This window comes from Bos taurus, chromosome 9 (assembly GCF_002263795.3).
Source record: "Bos taurus isolate L1 Dominette 01449 registration number 42190680 breed Hereford chromosome 9, ARS-UCD2.0, whole genome shotgun sequence".
NCBI lineage: Eukaryota > Metazoa > Chordata > Mammalia > Artiodactyla > Bovidae > Bos > Bos taurus.
In genome coordinates this window covers 54,251,494-54,271,606 of record NC_037336.1, presented here as the reverse complement: position 1 = coordinate 54,271,606, position 20,113 = coordinate 54,251,494, and positions in this window count along the sequence as shown.

Sequence of the window (20,113 nt, the reverse complement as noted above, 5' to 3'; positions counted from 1 at the left end):
GAAATAAAAAAGAGTCAATATATAATGAATAATGCAATAAATGAAATTAAAAACACTCTGGAGGCAACATATAGTAGAATAACAGAGGCAGAAGATAGGATTAGTGAATTAGAAGATAGAATGGTAGAAATGAATGAATCAGAGAGGATAAAAGAAAAACGAATTAAAAGAAATGAGGACAATCTCAGAGACCTCCAGGACAATATTAAACGCTACAACATTCGAATCATAGGGGTCCCAGAAGAAGAAGAAGACAAAAAAAAAAGACCATGAGAAAATACTTGAGGAGATAATAGTTGAAAACTTCCCTAAAATGGGGAAGGAAATAATCACTCAAGTCCAAGAAATCCAGAGAGTCCCAAACAGAATAAACCCAAGGCGAAACACCCCAAGACACATATTAATCAAATTAACAAAGATCAAACACAAAGAACAAATATTAAAAGCAGCAATGGAAAAACAACAAATAACACACAAGGGAATTTCCATAAGGATAACAACTGATCTTTCAATAGAAACTCTTCAAGCCAGGAGGGAATGGCAAGACATACTTAAAGTGATGAAAGAAAATAACCTACAGCCCAGATTATTGTACCCAGCAAGGGTCTCATTCAAATATGAAGGAGAAATCAAAAGCTTCTCAGACAAGCAAAAGCTGAGAGAATTCAGCACCACCAAACCAGCTCTCCAACAAATACTAAAGGATATTCTCTAGACAGGAAACACAAAAACAGTGTATAAATTCGAACCCCAAACAATAAAGTAAATGGCAATGGGATCATACTTATCAGTAATTACCTTAAACATAAATGGGTTGAATGCCTCAACCAAAAGACAAAGACTGGCTGAATGGATACAAAAACAAGACCCCTACATATGTTGTCTACAAGAGACCCACCTCAAAACAGGGGACACATACAGACTGAAAGTGAAGGGCTGGAAAAAGATTTTCCATGCAAATAGGGACCAAAAGAAAGCAGGAGTAGCAATACTCATATCAGATAAAATAGACTTTAAAACAAAGGCTGTGAAAAGAGACAAAGATGGTCACTACATAATGATCAAAGGATCAATCCAAGAAGAAGATATAACAATTATAAATATATATGCACCCAACACGGGAGCACCACAATATGCAAGACAAATGCTAACAAGTATGAAAGGAGAAATTAAAAATAACACAATAATATTGGGAGACTTTAATACCCCACTCACACCTATGGATAGATCAACTAAACAGAAAATTAAAAAGGAAACACAAACTTTAAACGATACAATAGACCAGTTAGACCTAATTAATATCTATAGGACATTTCATCCCAAAACAATGAATTTCACCTTTTTCTCAAGCGCACATGGAACCTTCTCCAGGATAGATCACATCCTGGGCCATAAATCTAGCCTTGGTAAATTCAAAAAAATAGAAATCATTCCAAATATCTTTTCTGACCATAATGCAGTAAGATTAGAGCTCAATTACTGGAGAAAAACTATTAAAAATTCCAACATATGGAGGCTGAACAACATGCTGCTGAATAACCAACAAATCACAGATGAAATCAAAAAAGAAATCAAAATTTGCATAGAAACGAATGAAAATGAAAACACAACAAACCAAAACCTGTGGGACACTGTAAAAGCAGTCCTAAGGGGAAAGTTCATAGCAGTACAGGCATACCTCAAGAAACAAGAAAAAAGTCAAATAAATAACCTAACTCTACACCTAAAGCAACTAGAAAAGGAAGAAATGAAGAACCCCAGGGTTAGTAGAAGGAATGAAATATTAAAAATTAGGGCAGAAATAAATGCAAAAGAAACAAAAGAGACCATAGCAAAAATCAACAAAGCCAAAAGCTGGTTCTTTGAAAGGATAAATAAAATTGACAAACCATTAGCCAGACTCATCAAGAAACAAAGGGAGAAAAATCAAATCCATAAAATTAGAAATGAAAACGGAGAGATCACAACAGACAACACAGAAATACAAAGGATCATAAAAGACTACAACAATTATATGCCAATAAAATGGACAACGTGGAAGAAATGGACAAATTCTTAGAAAAGTACAACTTTCCAAAACTGGACCAGGAAGAAACAGAAAATCTTAACAGACCCATCACAAGCACGGAAATTGAAACTGTAATAAAAAATCTTCCAGCAAACAAAAGCCCAGGTCCAGACAGCTTCACAGCTGAATTCTACCAAAAATTTAGAGAAGAGCTAACACCTATCCTGCTCAAACTCTTCCAGAAAATTGCAGAGGAAGGTAAAATTCCAAACTCATTCTATGAGGCCACCATCACCCTAATACCAAAACCTGACAAAGATCCCACAAAAAAAGAAAACTACAGGCCAATATCACTGATGAACATAGATGCAAAAATCCTTAACAAAATTCTAGCAATCAGAATCCAACAACACATTAAAAAGATCATACACCATGACCAAGTGGGCTTTATCCCAGGGATGCAAGGATTCTTCCAATATCCGCAAATCAATCAATGCAATACACCATATTAACAAATTGAAAAATAAAAACCATATGATTATCTCAATAGATGCAGAGAAAGCCTTTGACAAAATTCAACTTCCATTTATGATAAAAACTCTCCAGAAAGCAGGAATAGAAGGAACATACCTCAACATAATAAAAGCTATATATGAAAAACCCACAGCAAACATTATCCTCAATGGTGAAAAATTAAAAGCATTTCCTCTAAAGTCAGGAACAAGACAAGGGTGCCCACTTTCACCATTACTATTCAACATAGTTTTGGAAGTTTTGGCCACAGCAATCAGAGCAGACAAAGAAATAAAAAGAATCCAAGTTGGAAAAGAAGTAAAACTCTCACTGTTTGCAGATGACATGGTCCTCTACATAGAAAACCCTAAAGACTCCACCAGAAAATTACTAGAACTAATCAATGATTATAGTAAAGTTGCAGGATATAAAATCAACACACAGAAATCCCTTGCATTCCTATACACTAATAATGAGAAAACAGAAAGAGAAATTAAGGAAACAATTCCATTCACCATTGCAACGGAAAGAATAAAATACTTAGGAATATATCTACCTAAAGAAACTAAAGACCTATATATAGAAAACTATAGAACACTGGTGAAAGAAATCAAAGAGGACACTAATAGATGGAGAAATATACCATGTTCATGGACTGGAAGAATCAATATAGTGAAAATGAGTATACTACCCAAAGCAATTTATTGATTCAATGCAATCCCTATCAAGCTACCAATGTTATTCTTCACAGAGCTAGAACAAATAATTTCACAATTTGTATGGAAATACAAAAAACCTCGAATAGCCAAAGCTATCTTGAGAAAGAAGAATGGAACTGGAGGAATCAACCTACCTGAATTCAGGCTCTACTACAAAGCCACAGTTATCAAGACAGTATAGTACTGGCACAAAAACAGAAATATAGATCAATGAAACAAAATAGAAAGCCCAGAGATAAATTCATGCACATATGGACACCTTATCTTTGACAAAGGAGGCAAGAATATACAATGGATTAAAGACAATCTCTTTAACAAGTGGTGCTGGGAAAACTGGTCAACCACTTGTAAAAGAATGAAACTAGACCACTTTCTAACACCATACACAAAAATAAACTCAAAATGGATTAAAGATCTCAATGTAAGACCAGAAACTATAAAACTCCTAGAGGAGAACATAGGAAAAACACTCTCCGACATACATCACAGCAGGATCCTCTATGACCCACCTCCCAGAATATTGAAAATAAAAGCAAAAATAAACAAATGGGACTTAATTAAACTTAAAAGCTTCTGCACAACTAAGGAAACTATTAGCAAGGTGAAAAGGCAGCCTTCAGAATGGGAGAAAATAATAGCAAATGAAACAACTGACAAACAACTAATCTCAAAAATATACAAGCAACTCCAGAAAAATAAATGACCCAATCAAAAAAATGGGCCAAAGAACTAAATAGACATTTCTCCAGAGAAGACATACAGATGGCTAACAAACACATGAAAAGATGTTCAACATCACTCATTATCAGAGAAATGCAAATCAAAACCACTATGAGGTACCATTTCACGCCAGTCAGAATGGCTGCGATCCAAAAGTCTACAAGCAATAAATGCTGGAGAGGGTGTGGAGAAAAGGGAACCCTCCTACACTGTTGGTGGGAATGCAAACTAGTATAGCCATTATGGAGAACAGTGTGGAGATTCCTTAAAAAACTGGAAATAGAACTGCCTTATGATCCAGCAATCCCACTGCTGGGCATACACACTGAGGAAACCAGAAGGGAAAGAAACACGTGTACCCCAATGTTCATCGCAGCACTGTTTATAATAGCCAGGACATGGAAGCAACCTAGATGCCCATCAGCAGATGAATGGATAAGAAAGCAGTGGTACATATACACAATGGAGTATTACTCAGCCATTAAAAAGAATACATTTGAATCAGTTCTAATGAGGTGGATGAAACTGGAGCCTATTATACAGAGTGAAGTAAGCCAGAAAGAAAAACACCAATACAGTATACTAACGCATATATATGGAATTTAGAAAGATGGTAACAATAACCCTGTGTACGAGACAGCAAAAGAGACACTGATGTATAGAACAGTCTTATGGACTCTGTGGGAGAGGGAGAGGGTGGGATGATTTGGGAGAATGGCACTGAAACATGTATAATATCATGTATGAAACAAGTCACCAGTCCAGGTTCGATGCACAATACTGGATGTTGGGGCTGGTGCACTGGGATGACCCAGAGGGATGGTATGGGGAGGGAGGAGGGAGGAGGGTTCAGGATGGGGAACACATGTATACCTGTGGTGGATTCATTTCGATATTTGGCAAAACTAATACAATATTGTAAAGTTTAAAAATAAAATAAAATTTAAAAAATTAAAATTAAAATATAATTCAAAAAAAAAAAAAAAAACTACAGTGAGGTATTACCTCATACCAGTCAGAATGGCCAACATCAAAAAATCTACAAACAATAAATGCTGGAGAGGGTGTGGAGAAAGGGGAACCCTAATGCACTATTTTTGGGAATGTAAATTGATACATCCAGAATGGGCAACAGTATTGAGGGTCCTTAAAAAACTAAAAATAGAACTATCATATGACCCAGAAGTTCCACTACTGGGCATATACCTGGAGAAAACCATAATTCAAAAAGATACATGCACCCCAATGTTCATTGCAGCACTATGTACAATAATGTTGTACAAGGAAGCAACCTAAATGTCCATCAACAGAGGAATGTATAAAGACGTTTTAGTGCATATATACAATAGAATATTATTCAGCCATTAAAAGGAACAAAACTGAGTCATCAGTAGACATGTGGATGGATTTAAAGAGTGCCATACAGAATGAAGAAAGAGAAAAACAAATATCATGTGTGTGTATGTGTATCATATATTAACACAGTTGTGGAATCTAGAAAAAAATGGTATGCTGCTACTGCTGCTGCTAAGTCGCCTCAGTCGTGTCCAACTCTGTGCGACCCCAGAGACAGCAGCTCACCAGGCTCCCCCGTCCCTGGGATTCTCCAGGCAAGAACACTGGAGTGCGTTGCCATTTCCTTCTCCAATGCCTGAAAGTGAAGTCACTCAGTCGTGTCTGACTCTTCGCGACCCCATGGACTGCAGGCCACCAAGCTCCTCTGTCCATGGGATTTTCCAGGCAAGAGTACTGGAGTGGGGTGCCATTGCCTTCTCCGAAAAAATGGTATAGATGATCTTATTAGCAAAGCACAAATAGAGACACAGATGTAGAGAACAAATGTATGAATACCAAAAGGGAAAGGGGGAACAACTGGGAGATTGGTATTGATACATATACAGTATTGATACTAAGGAGAATATACTGTATAGCACAGGAAACTCATCTGAATGCACAGTGGTGACCTGAATGGGAAGAAAGTCCAAGAGGGATGGGATATATGTATGCACATGTGTGGGGGATTCATTTTGCTGTACAGAAGAAACTAACAAAACATTTTAAAGCAACAATAATCCAATAAAATTAATTTAAAAAGAAATTAATAGAAGAATTAAAAGTAGGAGAAAAATAAAATTCTCTTTTCAATTCTTAAATCTAAACACCACAATAATTTTCATATTTTACATTTTATAATATGCTTAGAACTTTATGGACTGTGAATAGTCCACAACATATTTTCATGAATTACAAGCTCTAAATAAGAATAGTTGAAATTGCATTACTCCCTAAATATATTTTTGATTAGATGAGGATGATATTTCTGGCTAATATTTTCTGAGTGTCTATGGTTTTGCTTTAACTTTATTGTTTCATAAACCTTCAGAACATCCTTGTAGGGTAAAGGAGCTAATTTTAGTTCCACTTTTAGTTTCCTTATCTATAAAATGCAAGTAATTGTAGCACTTACCTCCTGGAATTATGTGTTATTAGTTAAAGTAAGTGATAGTAACCTAATTAGGGTTGCAAAGCTCACGAGGGATAGGACCAGGATTTAAACCCAGACCTAGAAAACTCTAGAGCTTGCATACTTGTACTATAATGACATACTGTAAGCTAACTGCGGCTGGAAAGAACACCTTCCACTAGCTCCTTTAATTCTCCCTCTCAACCTAATTATGAGGAGGGTGACAGAGCTTGGCTTACTTTCACTATGACCATGACTTTCCAAGCTCTAATCACCCCCACCTTATTTTAAACCAGATCCAAAAAGGGTTTACATTTCAATTTAATCATCTATCTCTCCGTAAGATACTAGCATTATGAAAAACATTGTGTGCTATATTCCTGTTTGTGTTAGCCCTTCTGATAGTAAGTCCAAACCCCATTAGCCTTTCTCAATTCATATGGCACTAACTCTTCTTATTCAAGCTCCCATTCTTTCTCGTAGTTGACAGACTCTAAGACAACTTAAGTTTTCCTAACCTCACGGTACTCAAGTTGTGCTATAATCTGTTCCCCCTGAGTGTGGATGTGGCCTGTGACTTGATTCTACATAGTGACTAAATATCACATCTGGGAATATGATATATAAGATTGTATGGTCTGTTTTTCTAGAAGACTCTCTCCCTTGCTGGTTTTTCTGTTTGTTAAAATTTTATCCCATTCTGTGATTTTATTTATTTATATATTTTTGGCTTTGCTCAGTCTTTGTTGCTACACGTGGGCTTTCTCCAGTTGGAAGGAGCAGGGGCTACTCTCTAGTTGCAGCGTGTGGGCTTTTCATTGCAGTGACTTCGCTTGTTGCAGACCACAGGCTCTAGATCTCAGGCTCAGGAGGTGTGGCACATGGGCCACTAAGCATGAAGAATCTTCCTGGATGAGGTACCAAACCAGTGTCCCCCTGCACTAGGAGGTGAACTCTTAATCACTGAACTACCAGGGAAGTCCCCTTGCTGGCTTCATTTGGAATAGATGGCAAAGCCAGGCAGGTTACCAGGCGGCAAGAAATGAAGGCTCTGAATCCATTGGTCTTTAAAAAGTCTGAATTCTGCCAACAATAACAGGAGTTTGGAAAAGAATCCTTCCCCTGTCAAGTCATAAGAACAGAACATAGTTTTGGTTGCCACATTGATTGCAGCCTTTCAGAGAATCATATTAACCATGCTTAGACTCCTGACCCACAGAAATTGGAAGATGATAAATATTCATTGTTTAAAGCTGCTAAATTATGATGATGTTTCCCAGCATTAAGCAACTGCTGCTGTTGCTGCTGCTAAGTCACTTCATTCATGTCCGACTCTGTGCGACCCCATAGATGGCAGCCTACCAGGCTCCCCCATCCCTGGGATTCTCCAGGCAAGAACACTGGAGTGGGTTGTCATTTCCTTCTCCAATGCATGAAAGGAAAAGTGAAAGTGAAGTTGCTTGGTCATGTCCGACTCTGTGCAACCCCATGGACTGCAGCCTACCAGGCTCCTCCGTCCATGAGATTTTCCAGGTGAGAGTACTGGAGTGGGTTGCCATTGCCTTCTCCTAGTGAAAGCAAAAGTTGCTTAGTCATGTCCAACTCTTTGCAACCCCATGGACCATATAGTCCATGGAATTCTCCAGGCCAGAATACTGGAGTGGGTAGCCTTTCCCTTCTCCGGGGGCTCTTCCCAGCCCAGGAATCAACCCATGTTTCCCACATTGCAGGCAGATTCTTTGCCAGCTGAGCCACAAATTGACACTTAAAACCCCAATTCCTTGTCTGTGCCTTCAGGAGCTCACTGGGGAAATAGGGGTCATCAGAAAAGAATTTCTACCTCCATTATCAAGTATTCCAATCTACCTACATTTTTTTCTCGATGATTCAACTTTTTCTTCTGTTAAAATGAATTAACTTTCCATACTCCTAAAACCATCTTTTGAACTGTGCATTTGATTCAGTTGCCTTTCTCCATTTCAAAGACTCTGCTCCTGTAATTACTTTTCCCTTGCCATCATTTTTCCTTTCTATTGGATAGTTCTTATGTTCATAGAAGCATGTATAATATCCCCATCATAAAATGATAACAAAAATTTCCTTGGAATTCATCTCTCACCAGTTACAGACCCTCATTCCCTTGATATACCAAATGTTTCAGAAGAGTTATTTATATTTTCTTATCTACTCCCCCTATTCTCCTTTGATTCAATTCATCTTTCTTTCCTATCAGTCAACTATAAAGTGCCCTTATTTGGGTCCTTAATAACCTCCAAATTGACAATTGAAAAGGTAATTCCCAGTCTCCATCTTATTCAAATTCTCAGCAGTGACACAGTTGATTACTTCCTAGTCCTTGGAGCACCGTCTTCTAGTTTTGGTGACATCCTCCACTTCGGTTTTCTTTCAAACACTGACTGCTCCTTTTCACTACCTTGCTATATCCTTCTGCCTTTCTTAACGACTAAAAGTCTTAATGACTAAAAGTCAGTGCTCTGGGCTTTGTTCTTGCGTATCTTCTCTTCTCTATTCATATTCCCTTCCTAGGCAGTCTTTTCTAGTTTTATGGCTTTAGTAAGTCTCATGGATATGCATGTCATTTCCCAAAATATATCTATAGCCCTGACTTTTCATGTGAACTCGGCTGCTGCTGCTGCTGCTAAGTTGCTTCAGTCATGTCCGACTCTGTGCAACCCCATAGACGGCAGCCCACCAGGCTCCCCCATCCCCGGGATTCTCCAGGCAAGAATACTGGAGTGGTTTGCCATTTCCTTCTCCAGTGCATGAAAGTGAAAAGTGAAAGTGAAGTCGCTCAGTCGTGTCTGACTCTTAGCGACCCCACGGACTGCAGCCTACCAGGCTCCTCCATCCATGGGATATTCCAGGCAAGAGTACTGGAATGGGGTGCCATTGCCTTCTCCATCATGTGAACTCTAAGCTCATATATCTAATCTGCGTTTGGATTTCTAACAGGTAACTTTTAGAACTTAACTTTTTAAAAGCTGAACTCTAAATTTCTTGCATCCCGTAAATATTTACAGAAAGTGACACCAGAATACTCTCTCTTTCTCTTGCCACAATCCTGGAATCAATCTTGATTCTTCTCTTATTTCCCACCCCACACCAATTCCTTTGCTGATAATCTGTCAATTCTATCTTCAAAAAGTGTTCTCAATATGAACCTTTCTCATTCTATTACCTAAGTCATTTTGGTTCAAGCCCACCTTTTCTTCCCTGGCTGTACATTCCCATGTAGTTTTTATTTTCAGAAACTTAAAGTTTATCCACCCTTTTGTAGCTGAATGTCCCTTTATAATATGTTCAATTATATTACGATATCTTCCTTCTTAAAACCATCTGGTGACTCCTTTCAGCACTGGGAATAAAATCCAAAGTATATACATAGGCATGTAAGCCTGCATGATCTAGCCCTTTGCTTCTGGCCTGACCATTCTTCCTTCATTCTTCCCCTGTTCCCTCCACCCCAGTTACACAGACCTCTGGCTATCTCTGGAGTACTCTGTGCAGGTACATGCCTCAGGTATATGCCTCCTCTTCCCTTTGCCCTTATCGTTTCCCCTTCCCAGAATGATGTTCCCCAAGATATCTGCAAGGCTCACTGCTACCTACAGTTTATATAACATCTCTGTCTACAAAGTTTCAAAATCCTTTCTCCGGGTATCAGGTATACTATGAAACTAGCAGCCATATCACTTTCTTCTCCCTGTACTCCATGTATTCATCTTCAAGGCTCTTTTACTAAAAGACAATGTTCTACAGCTAAATTTAGAGTCTGGCCTCCTTTCTGATATGTAAGTTCCCTTTCCTAGTGGATCCTTGTTTTACGAATTGCTGTTTCACGACACAGACAAGTTCATGAGGGTAGATGAAGCATGAGCTCAGCAGCAAATCATGAAAATGAAAGTATCAAAATATCACCATTTGTTGAGTTATAGAAAGGCAGATTTCCATTAAAATGTTTGCTGTTATGCAATAGATCCATCACCTATGTGCTACAATTTATTTGTAGCTATTTAATGTAAAGATGATCTTATCACATTTCTGATAGGTTTATTTTTTTCTTCTGGGAAATAAGGAGTTTTGTCTGCATTCTCCTTGTTCCTGACCACCATGATCATTTAAAATAACATAGCAGCATTTACCCAAGCTTTTAAGAAATTCTCATCAATCGATCCTTTTCTGCTCCAAGAGTTTCACTAAGAAAAAATAATTGGTTAGAGCATTTTGTAAGATTCATTACCTAATCAGTAATCCTCTAGTTAGCTTTGATCTTTAGCAGATAGAGAAAATGTCAAAAAGATTTTTCAAAACTTTGTAAAAACCTTTTCTTTGTCCTGGCTGGCAATGTTTCTTACTTCCTTCCAACTTATTCTTTGTATGTGCAAACATACCCATGAATGTTTTTGAAATTGTCACAAAGCTTTTTCCTTTTTTCCCCATTTCTTTTTCATTATGTGAAGTCACTTCAGTAGTGTCCAACTCTGTGCGACCCTATGGACAGCAGCCCACCAGGCTCCTCTGTCCACAGGATTCTCTAGGCAAGACTGGAGTGGGTTGCCATTTCCTCTTCCATTTTTCATTATAAATATTACAAAAGAGTTCTACTTACTTATTCTGATACTTCATTTGTTGAACACACTTCTCACACTCTTGCCCATCCTTATAAGTTTAACACACAACCAATTTGTCATTTGGTGCCTAAGAATAGCGTTATGCTTCCACAGAGATGAGTCAATGCAAGGTTCCATAACCCCATTGTACATAATCACAAAATTGTCCCTTCATTATACTTTTCCTCTTAAATGGCATTCTCAAATTCCCCCTAAAAATGAAGATGAGAGTCTCTTACTAAAAATGCTTCACTTACAATGTGCCTGGACTGCTGACAAAATCAAATCTGGACACACTGTTGGTAAACTGTATACATACAACAAATATAACTTCTGTATAAAGTTTAAAATTTGCAGAAAACACTTTGTGCCTTCAGATTAGCATTTCTTGCACTCCTCTTCTTCATTTTGAATGTATAGTTCTGTGCTTCTTGCATTTGAGATTAAAACCTGAGTTTTTCTTAAAACTGCAAGCCGTTTCCATGGAAACACAGGATGGCTTCTCAAATGTCAGCTTTCTCAAACTGGCACTTTCAGCTTATGAACGATCTTCCACTGAAGTGTGACAATCTCTTCCACCTCTGTGAAGTAGGTACACATTATTGGAACAATATTGAGGTACTGAGATACAAAAAAGAGATACTAGGGATGACTATACAATTAAATAGTATTTCCATACATAAAAGTTACAAGGTAAAACCCCATCAATTAAAAATTGGTGTCTGGTGAAAGAAAAACTACCCTGCTGCCTATGCATCAAAAATCAGCACCCGAGGAACAAACACAGGAAGCATATTGATTTCCTCTTCCACAAAATATTATCAGAAGAGTTACATTCTGCCTCCTTGACGGGCTCTCAAATCTACTTCACAAAGTACAGGTTCCTCCTTGAGGTGGGAGCTCCTGAGTCTGGACAAGCACTGTGTTAAAATAAGGAAACTGGGTACTGCAAAGCTGAGAGAAAAGTGGGCAATTGGGCCTGAGGATGTCACACACTGAGCAGGCTCTGGTTTCTTTCTGCTGGATGATAATGCTCCAGGGAAGAAGATCAAACACATGGATATGTGTACACCTGTATTTCCTTTCCAGAGCACAACCAGAAGCTCCTCAATGGGGTCCCAGACCACAGAGTGGGTCTGTTTCTCCATCTGATGACTCTACTGTTGTATCAGACAGATTTGCCATGATCCTTCCACTTTACACATCCAACATGCCCTTTATCACAGAATTCTAGAAAAGACAAGGGGTAATCCAGTGTTTTTCCCAATATAGGTATAACTCTAGCCTTTATAATTATCCCTACAGGTCCCCTAGAAGACCTCTAGGTATATGAAAGGATTGTTTGGGGCTTTCTGCTGGATCAGTTCCAAAACAGACAATGAAAAAAAGAAAAGAAAAAAAAAAGAATTCAGCATGTTCGTTTCACTGTAGCCAGAATTCTATTAACAAATTGAGGACATGAACCCAAATAACCATGAGCAAAACAAGTCTTTACATAAAAGTTCATTATCAATTCTTACTTTAGAAGTTTCTAAGAATATTCCTTGAACCTAAAATTTACCTTCTTTGTTATATTGTTTGTTTGATTTCTTCAGGTTGAAGAAAAAATAAATGAACTGCTCAGTTAGCACAGAAAGTTTTCTTTCTAGGCATTGGCTGATTGAAATTTGGTTCAGTTCACTACATCCATTACCCAGAGAGTGGTCTCCTCTTCCTCTCCTGTCTCCTTCACATTCTTCCATCCCTGTTCTTCCTCCTCATCTTTCCAAATCTTTTTGTTCATTCTTTGCTAACTTGTTTTATTTAAAATTGGTTTTATTTTTTTAATATTTAATATTTTTAGAAGTTGAGCATGAAAAAGTATTTTGAAGGGTTTTTTTTTCCTCCCCTTCATTGTCTAGCCTCTGTTTCCTCCAAGATATGTTTTCACCCAGTTTTTTGTTCAGTTTTAGCTTTCTCTTTCATATTAAATGCATTCCTCAAATGTTAGATTACCTTTGGCTGTCTACTTATATTTCAGAGTAAATGATAAAGACCAGATCAGAACATCTGGGTAGGATTTATTGAGTGCCATTTTAATGTGAAATATTCATCTGAACCATTTATTGAGAAACTTCCTGTCAGTATCATTAGATTTTTCCTATGATCCAGGCTTATTGGAGAAGACTCTTTCAATCACCTGCCTGGCTGCTAGCATTCTAGGGGCCAAGTGTGAAAAAGTTCAAGGACTCAACAATCAGTACATACACTTTCACTTCCTCCCTCTTTTCTGTATGGATCCCCACTTTAATCTTGGTCTGCTGCCCCCTAGCCCAGAAACCATTAGTTAGACCCAATCCAAAAACTTGAGCTTCAATCACTGGATAGAGGAAGAGCCACTGCCTGTTTGCAGAGTAGTAAGGTATGTGGCACTGGACATGGAATAACAGACTGGATCCAAATAGGAAAAGGAGTTCGTCAAGGCTGCATATTGTCACCCTGCTTATTTAACTTATATGCAGAGTACATCATGAGAAATGCTGGGCTGGAAGGAGCACAAGCTGGAATCAAGATTGCCGGGAGAAATATCAATAAACTCAGATACGCAGATGACACCACCCTTATGGCAGAAAGTGAGAAGAACTAAAGAGCCTCTTGATGAAAGTGAAAGAGGAGAGTGAAAAAGTTGGCTTAAAGCTCAACATTCAGAAAACAAAGATCATGGCATCCGGTCCCATCACTTCATGGCAAATAGATGGGGAAAACAGTGGAAACAGTGTCAGACTTTATTTTGGGGGGCTCCAAAATCACTGCAGATGGTGATTGCAGCGATGAAATTAAAAGACACTTACTCCTTGGAAGGAAAGTTATGACCAACCTAGATAGCATATTCAAAAGCAGAGACATTACTTTGCCAAAAAAGGTCCGTCTAGTCAAGGCTATGGTTTTTCCAGTGGTCATGTATGAATGTGAGAGTTGGACTGTGAAGAAAGGTGAGTGCCGAAGAATTGATGCTTTTGAACTGTGGTGTTGGAGAAGACTCTTAAGAGTCCCTTGGACTGCAAGAGATCCAACCAGTCCATTCTAAAGGAGATAGGTCCTGGGTGTTCTTTGGAAGGACTGATGCTAAAGCTGAAACTCCAGTACTTTGGCCACCTCATGCGAAGAGTTGATTCATTGGAAAAGACTCTGATGCTGGGAGGGATTGGGGGCAGGAGGAGAAGGAGACAACAGAGGATGAGATGGCTGGATGGCATCATTGACTTGATGGACATGAGTTTGTGTGAACTCCGGAAATTAGTGATGGACATGGAGGCCTGGAGAGCTGCAATTCATGGGATTGCAAAGAGTTGGATACAACTGAATGACTGAACTGAACTGAACTGAACTGAAGGTATGTGGCAGCTCGGGTGGCAAAGAATCCACCTGCAATGCAGGAGACCCTGGTTCAATTCCTGTGTCAGGAAGATCTGCTGGAGAAGGGATAGGCTATCCACTCCAGTATTCTTGGGCTTCCCTTGTGGCTTAGCTGGTAAGGAATCTGCCTGCTATGCTGGAGACTGAGGTTCGATCCCTAGGTTGGCAAGATCCCCTGGAGAAGGGAAAGGCTACCCACTCCAGTATTCTGGCCTGGTCACAAAGAGTTGGACACAACTGAGCAACTTTCACAACTCCAACTGGTATGTGGAGGTCTGTACCAGTACCTTAAAGGGATTTTCAGTCAGCCTTGTGTAGCCCTATTTTCACTCCATTTCCAGAGTCAACTATGAAATTCTGGAGCCCTTTGAAGCATCCATGATATAAATACAGTTGTCCCTCTGCTTTTCCCACTGTTGACTTTGGGTTCAGTTTTCTCGGGCACACTGAGTCAATCAATTCTTCTTTATGCCTCTGCTTTCCAGCTTCCAAATCTTGTTGCCCATTTTCATTGTTTTGTAACATTCTACCTTATGAACATTATTTGGTGTCATGTAATGGGATTTTAGGAAGGAGCAGAACTTAATGTGTGTATTCAACATGAAGTTTTATTATTTATTTTGGTGCTACTACACATGAATCATTGAAGATGGTGACTGCAGCCATGAAATTAAAAGATGCTTACTCCTTGGAAGGAAAGTTATGACCAACCTAGATAGCATATTCAAAAGCAGAGACATTACTTTGCCAACAAAGGTTCGTCTAGTCAAGGCTATGGTTTTTCCAGTGGTCATATATGGATGTGAGAGTTGGACTGTGAAGAAAGCTGAGTGCTGAAGAATTGATGCTTTTAAACTGTGCTGTTGGAGAAGACGTTTGAGAGTTCCTTGGACTGCAAGGAGATCCAACCAGTCCATTCTGAAGGAGATCAGCCCTGGGATTTCTTTGGAAGGAATGATGCTAAAGCTGATACTCCAGTACTTTGGCCACCTCATGCGAAGAGTTGACTCATTGGAAAAGACTCTGATGCTGGGAGGGATTGGGGGCAGGAGGAGGAGGGGACGACAGAGGATGAGATGGCTGGATGGCATCACTGACTCGATGGATGTGAGTCTGAGTGAACTCCGGGAGATGGTGATGGACAGGGAGGGCTGGCATGCTGCGATTCATGGGGTCACAAAGAGTCGGACACAACTGAGCAACTGAACTGAACTGAACTGAACTGAACACATGAATCTAGTAACCTATGTTAGATTTATACCAGGGAAAATGTTAAACCAGGGAAAGCCTATGGAGATCAGATACTCTCTTTTGCTTCACAGATGAAAAGCCTAACTTGAAGGCGGTTAATAGCCAATTGATAGTTTGTGAGAGTAGATTTGGGATATGGACATGGGTCTTTTGACATTGAAATTTCAGTTCTTAGAATCTCAGAATTTTAAAAGAAGACCCTATAAATGATCTCATCAAAACTCTTGTACTATGAACCAAATACCAAAAAATCTAAGAGACTTCTACCTGTCAGACTGCCGGGTAGAACTTGGGTCTCTTGACAACCAATCCATATTGTCACAATTGCTTTTTTAGAATATTTTCTTCAAAGTTAGCAAAGTTGAATTTAGAAGAGAAACTAGACATGTTTTATGTCTTGGAAAGTAAATGATGTCAGTGCTTTGATGTTCTCCTTGAGTTCTTAAATTTAGTAAAACTGGTTGAGTCTATGCTGGTGTTAGCCCTGAGCATAGTTCTGGTAAGGTCAATTTGGATTGCAAGAAATCCACTCAGAAATAGTTGCATTATTCAGAACTCACAGAAATCAGAAGATAGTAGAGATGATTTAACATGAAAGCTTTTGATGTAGAAAATGTATCTTCAGATATACATAACACAAACTACTGGTAGCAGTGATAAAACAAGTGTTAATGATGTTTTATTAACTTCAGTCATTGTAAAACTGAAGTAAATTTCAAACTGAGAGTAAGATATGAAAACTAAACCAAAATATAACACTTTCTGAACTTTTTACTATTTCCAAACTTAGGAAACACACACAGACAAATACAGACTCACATACACAATTATATATCTATATATAAAAAGGAAATATAAATAATTGAGGTTAGTATTAGCTTCGGGGAATATTTACTGGTATGCTATAAAACCTAAAATATAGGATTTCATAATGAAGTGCTAACATTATAGCAAAGAGAAGAGCAGCATGACACAGAACATATGCAAATAGACTATTATGTTAAAAATCAAGCTAAGGTTCAGTGAAAAATCTGCATGTTTAGTGAAAAACAAATAAAAATTATGTTATTGTAGTCTCAGAGTAGCTTCAGAAAATATCATAGAAGTTCAAAGAAATAAAAGAAAGGAGTGGACTTGATGATTTATTTTAATAAACTTTGAAAGAGATGGGAATACCAGACCACCTGACCTGCCTCTTGAGAAATTTGTATGCAGGTCAGGAATCAACAGTTAGAACTGGACATGGAACAACAGACTGGTTCCAAATAGGAAAAGGAGTTCGTCAAGGCTGTATATTGTCACCCTGTTTATTTAACTTCTATGGATAGTATATCATGAGAAACACTGGGCTGGAAGAACCACAAGTTGGAATCAAGATTTCCAGGAGAAATATCAATAACCTCAGATATGCAGATGACACCACCCTTATGGCAGAAAGTGAAGAGGAACTCAAAAGCCTCTTGATGAAAGTGAAAGAGAAGAGTGAAAAAGTTGGCTTAAGGCTCAACATTCAGAAAATGAAGATCATGGCATCCAGTCCCATCACTTCATGGGAAATAGATAGGGAAACAGTGGACACAGTGTCTGACTTTATTTTGGGGGGCTCCAAAATCACTGCAGATGGTGACCGCAGCCATGAAATTAAAAGACGCTTACTCCTTGGAAGAAAAGTTATGACCAACCTAGATAGCATATTCAAAAGCAGAGACATTACTTTGCCAACAAAAGTCCATCTAATCAAGGCTATGGTTTTTCCAGTGGTCATGTATGGATGTGGGGGTTGGACTATAAAGAAGGCTGAGTGCCAAAGTATTGATGCTTTTGAACTGTGGTGTTGGAGAAGACTCTTGAGAGTCCCTTGGACTGCAAGGAGATCCAACCAGTCCATCCTAAAAGAAATCAGTCCTGGTTGTTCATTGGAGGGACTAATGTTGAAACTGAAACTCCAATACTTTGGCCACCTGATGAGAAGAGCTGACTCATTTGAAAAGACCCTGATGCTGGGAAAGATTGAGGGCAGGAGGAGAAGGGGACGACAGAGGATGAGATGGTTGGATGGCATCACTGACTCGATGGACATGGGTTTGGGTAGACTCCAGGAGTTGGTGATGGACAGGGAGGCCTGGAGTGCTGTGGTTCATGGGGTCGAAAAGAGTCAGACATGACTGAGTGACTGAACTGAACTGAACTCTAACTTCTGGATATAATATATAAAACTAACTTAAGTATGGCTTAAAAATAGTGATTTCTCAAATTGATTAAATCCTTAGGTTGGAATCAATATCTTAACTACATTATTTTTCTGGTTAATAAATGTGAGAGTTCCCTGCCTATTTATTAAGTTTGTTTTCTGCTGAATAAAAAAGGAAATAAGTTAGAAGTCAGCTAGCCTGGTTCCTGCAGTAGCCCTTGTCCTGGGCCCTTCTGGAGCCCTGATGTTCTGAACAGACCAATATCCAGAGTCACGATTGATGCAAGAGAGGTGTGTGTTACCTAATCATGTTGTTCATTAAGCAATTTCTGTTGGACCTTGCCAAAAATATATGGGCTTCTGAGCAGGACTGATTTTGTCTTTCCTGGATCTGAGGTCAAATGCTGCTATTGAGAATGAAATATGAGCCAGCCAAAGAAAGCATTCAGGAAAATTGTGATTCCTTGTCTTTATCCCTTGGTTCACTCTTCCTTTCAGTCTCTATTATAATTTGTTGCTATTTCAAGTGGTCAGAATGGCTTTCTCTTTGATTTTTTTCTTGTCTCTCTAGTCAGAAATTTTTATTTGTAATCTTTCCTAAACTCCAAATTAGGGGAACTTTCTGGATCATTTAAAAGGTCTGCATGTTTGTGTTCCCCCTACCCCACAAACTGCTGAAAACCTAATGCCCCAAAATGTGGGCATTAGGAAGTGAGGTTCTTAGCAAGTGCTTGGGTGATGCAGGTGGAGGCCTCTTGAAGGACACGGTGTTTTCATAAGAGTTTCCAGAGAGCTCTTTGACACTCTGCCACATGAGGACACATGACAAGTCTGTGACCTAAAAGAGAGCCCTCACCCAACAATGGAGGTACTTTCATCTCCAAGTTCCAGTTCAGAACTATAGAAATAAATTTCTGTTATTTATAAGCTACTCTGTCATTGGTATTTTGTTGCAGAAGCTTGAACTAAGTCATTCATCATAATAGTGGTGATTATGATTTGGACAGTAACCTAAGTCGGTTTCTATATTAATGGACCTATGGTATTACATGTATCAAGGAACTATATCCTGAAGTATGAATTAATCCAGTTAATTCTTTAATTCTCTCTCTTCTATTCTCACATTTTTAATCCAGGGGCTGTTTCCTTTCTATCCATTTTATACTAAAGAAAAAAGAAATACTGAAAGAAAGAGCCAACCTAAGAGGGAAAATGATTTTTTTTCAGAGATAAGCTTTATTAAAATTTGTATGGAAACACAAAAGACAAAACAATCCTGAAAAAGAAAAATGGAGTTGGAGGAATCAGGCTCCCTGACTTCACACTACAAAGCTACAGTAGCCAAAATAGTATACTATTGGCACAAAAACAGAAATTCAGATGAATGGATAGGATAGAAAGCCCAGAAATTAATTCAAACACCTATGATCAATTACTCTGTGCAAAGAGGCAAGAATATACAATGAAGAAAAGACAATCTCTTCAATAAGTGGTGCTGGGAAAACTGGACAGCTACAGGTAGAAGAATGAAATTAGAACGTTCTCTAAAACCATATACAAAATAAACTAAAAATGGATTACAGACATAAATGTAAGGCCAGATACTATAAAACTCTTAGAGGAAACCATAGGCAGAACACTCTTTGGCATAAATCACAGCAATATCTTTTTGGATTCACCTCCTAGAAAAACGAAAATAAAAACAGAAACAAACAAATGAGACCTAATTAAACTTAAAAGCTTTTGCACAGCAAAAGAAACCATAAACAAAACAAAAAGACAATCCACAGAATGGGAGAAAATATTTGGAAATAAAACAACTTACAAGGGCTTAAGCTCCAAAATATATAAACAGCTCATGCAATTCATTATCAAAAACAAACTCAATCAAAAAATGGGCAGAAGATCTAAATAGATATTTCTACAAAGACGTACAGATGGTCAAAAAGCACATGCAAAGATGATCAACACTGCTAATTACTAGAGAAGTAAAAATCAAAACTACAGTGAGGTACCCTTTCACACCAATCAGAACGGCCACCATCAAAAAATCTTCAATGAATGCTGGAGAGAGTGTGGAGAAGAGAACTCTCTTACTCGATTAATGGAAATATTAACTGATGCATGGTACTATAGAGAATAGTATGAAGGTTCCTTAAAAACCTAAAACTAGAATTACCATATGATCCAATAGTTCTACTACTAGGCATGTATCTGGAG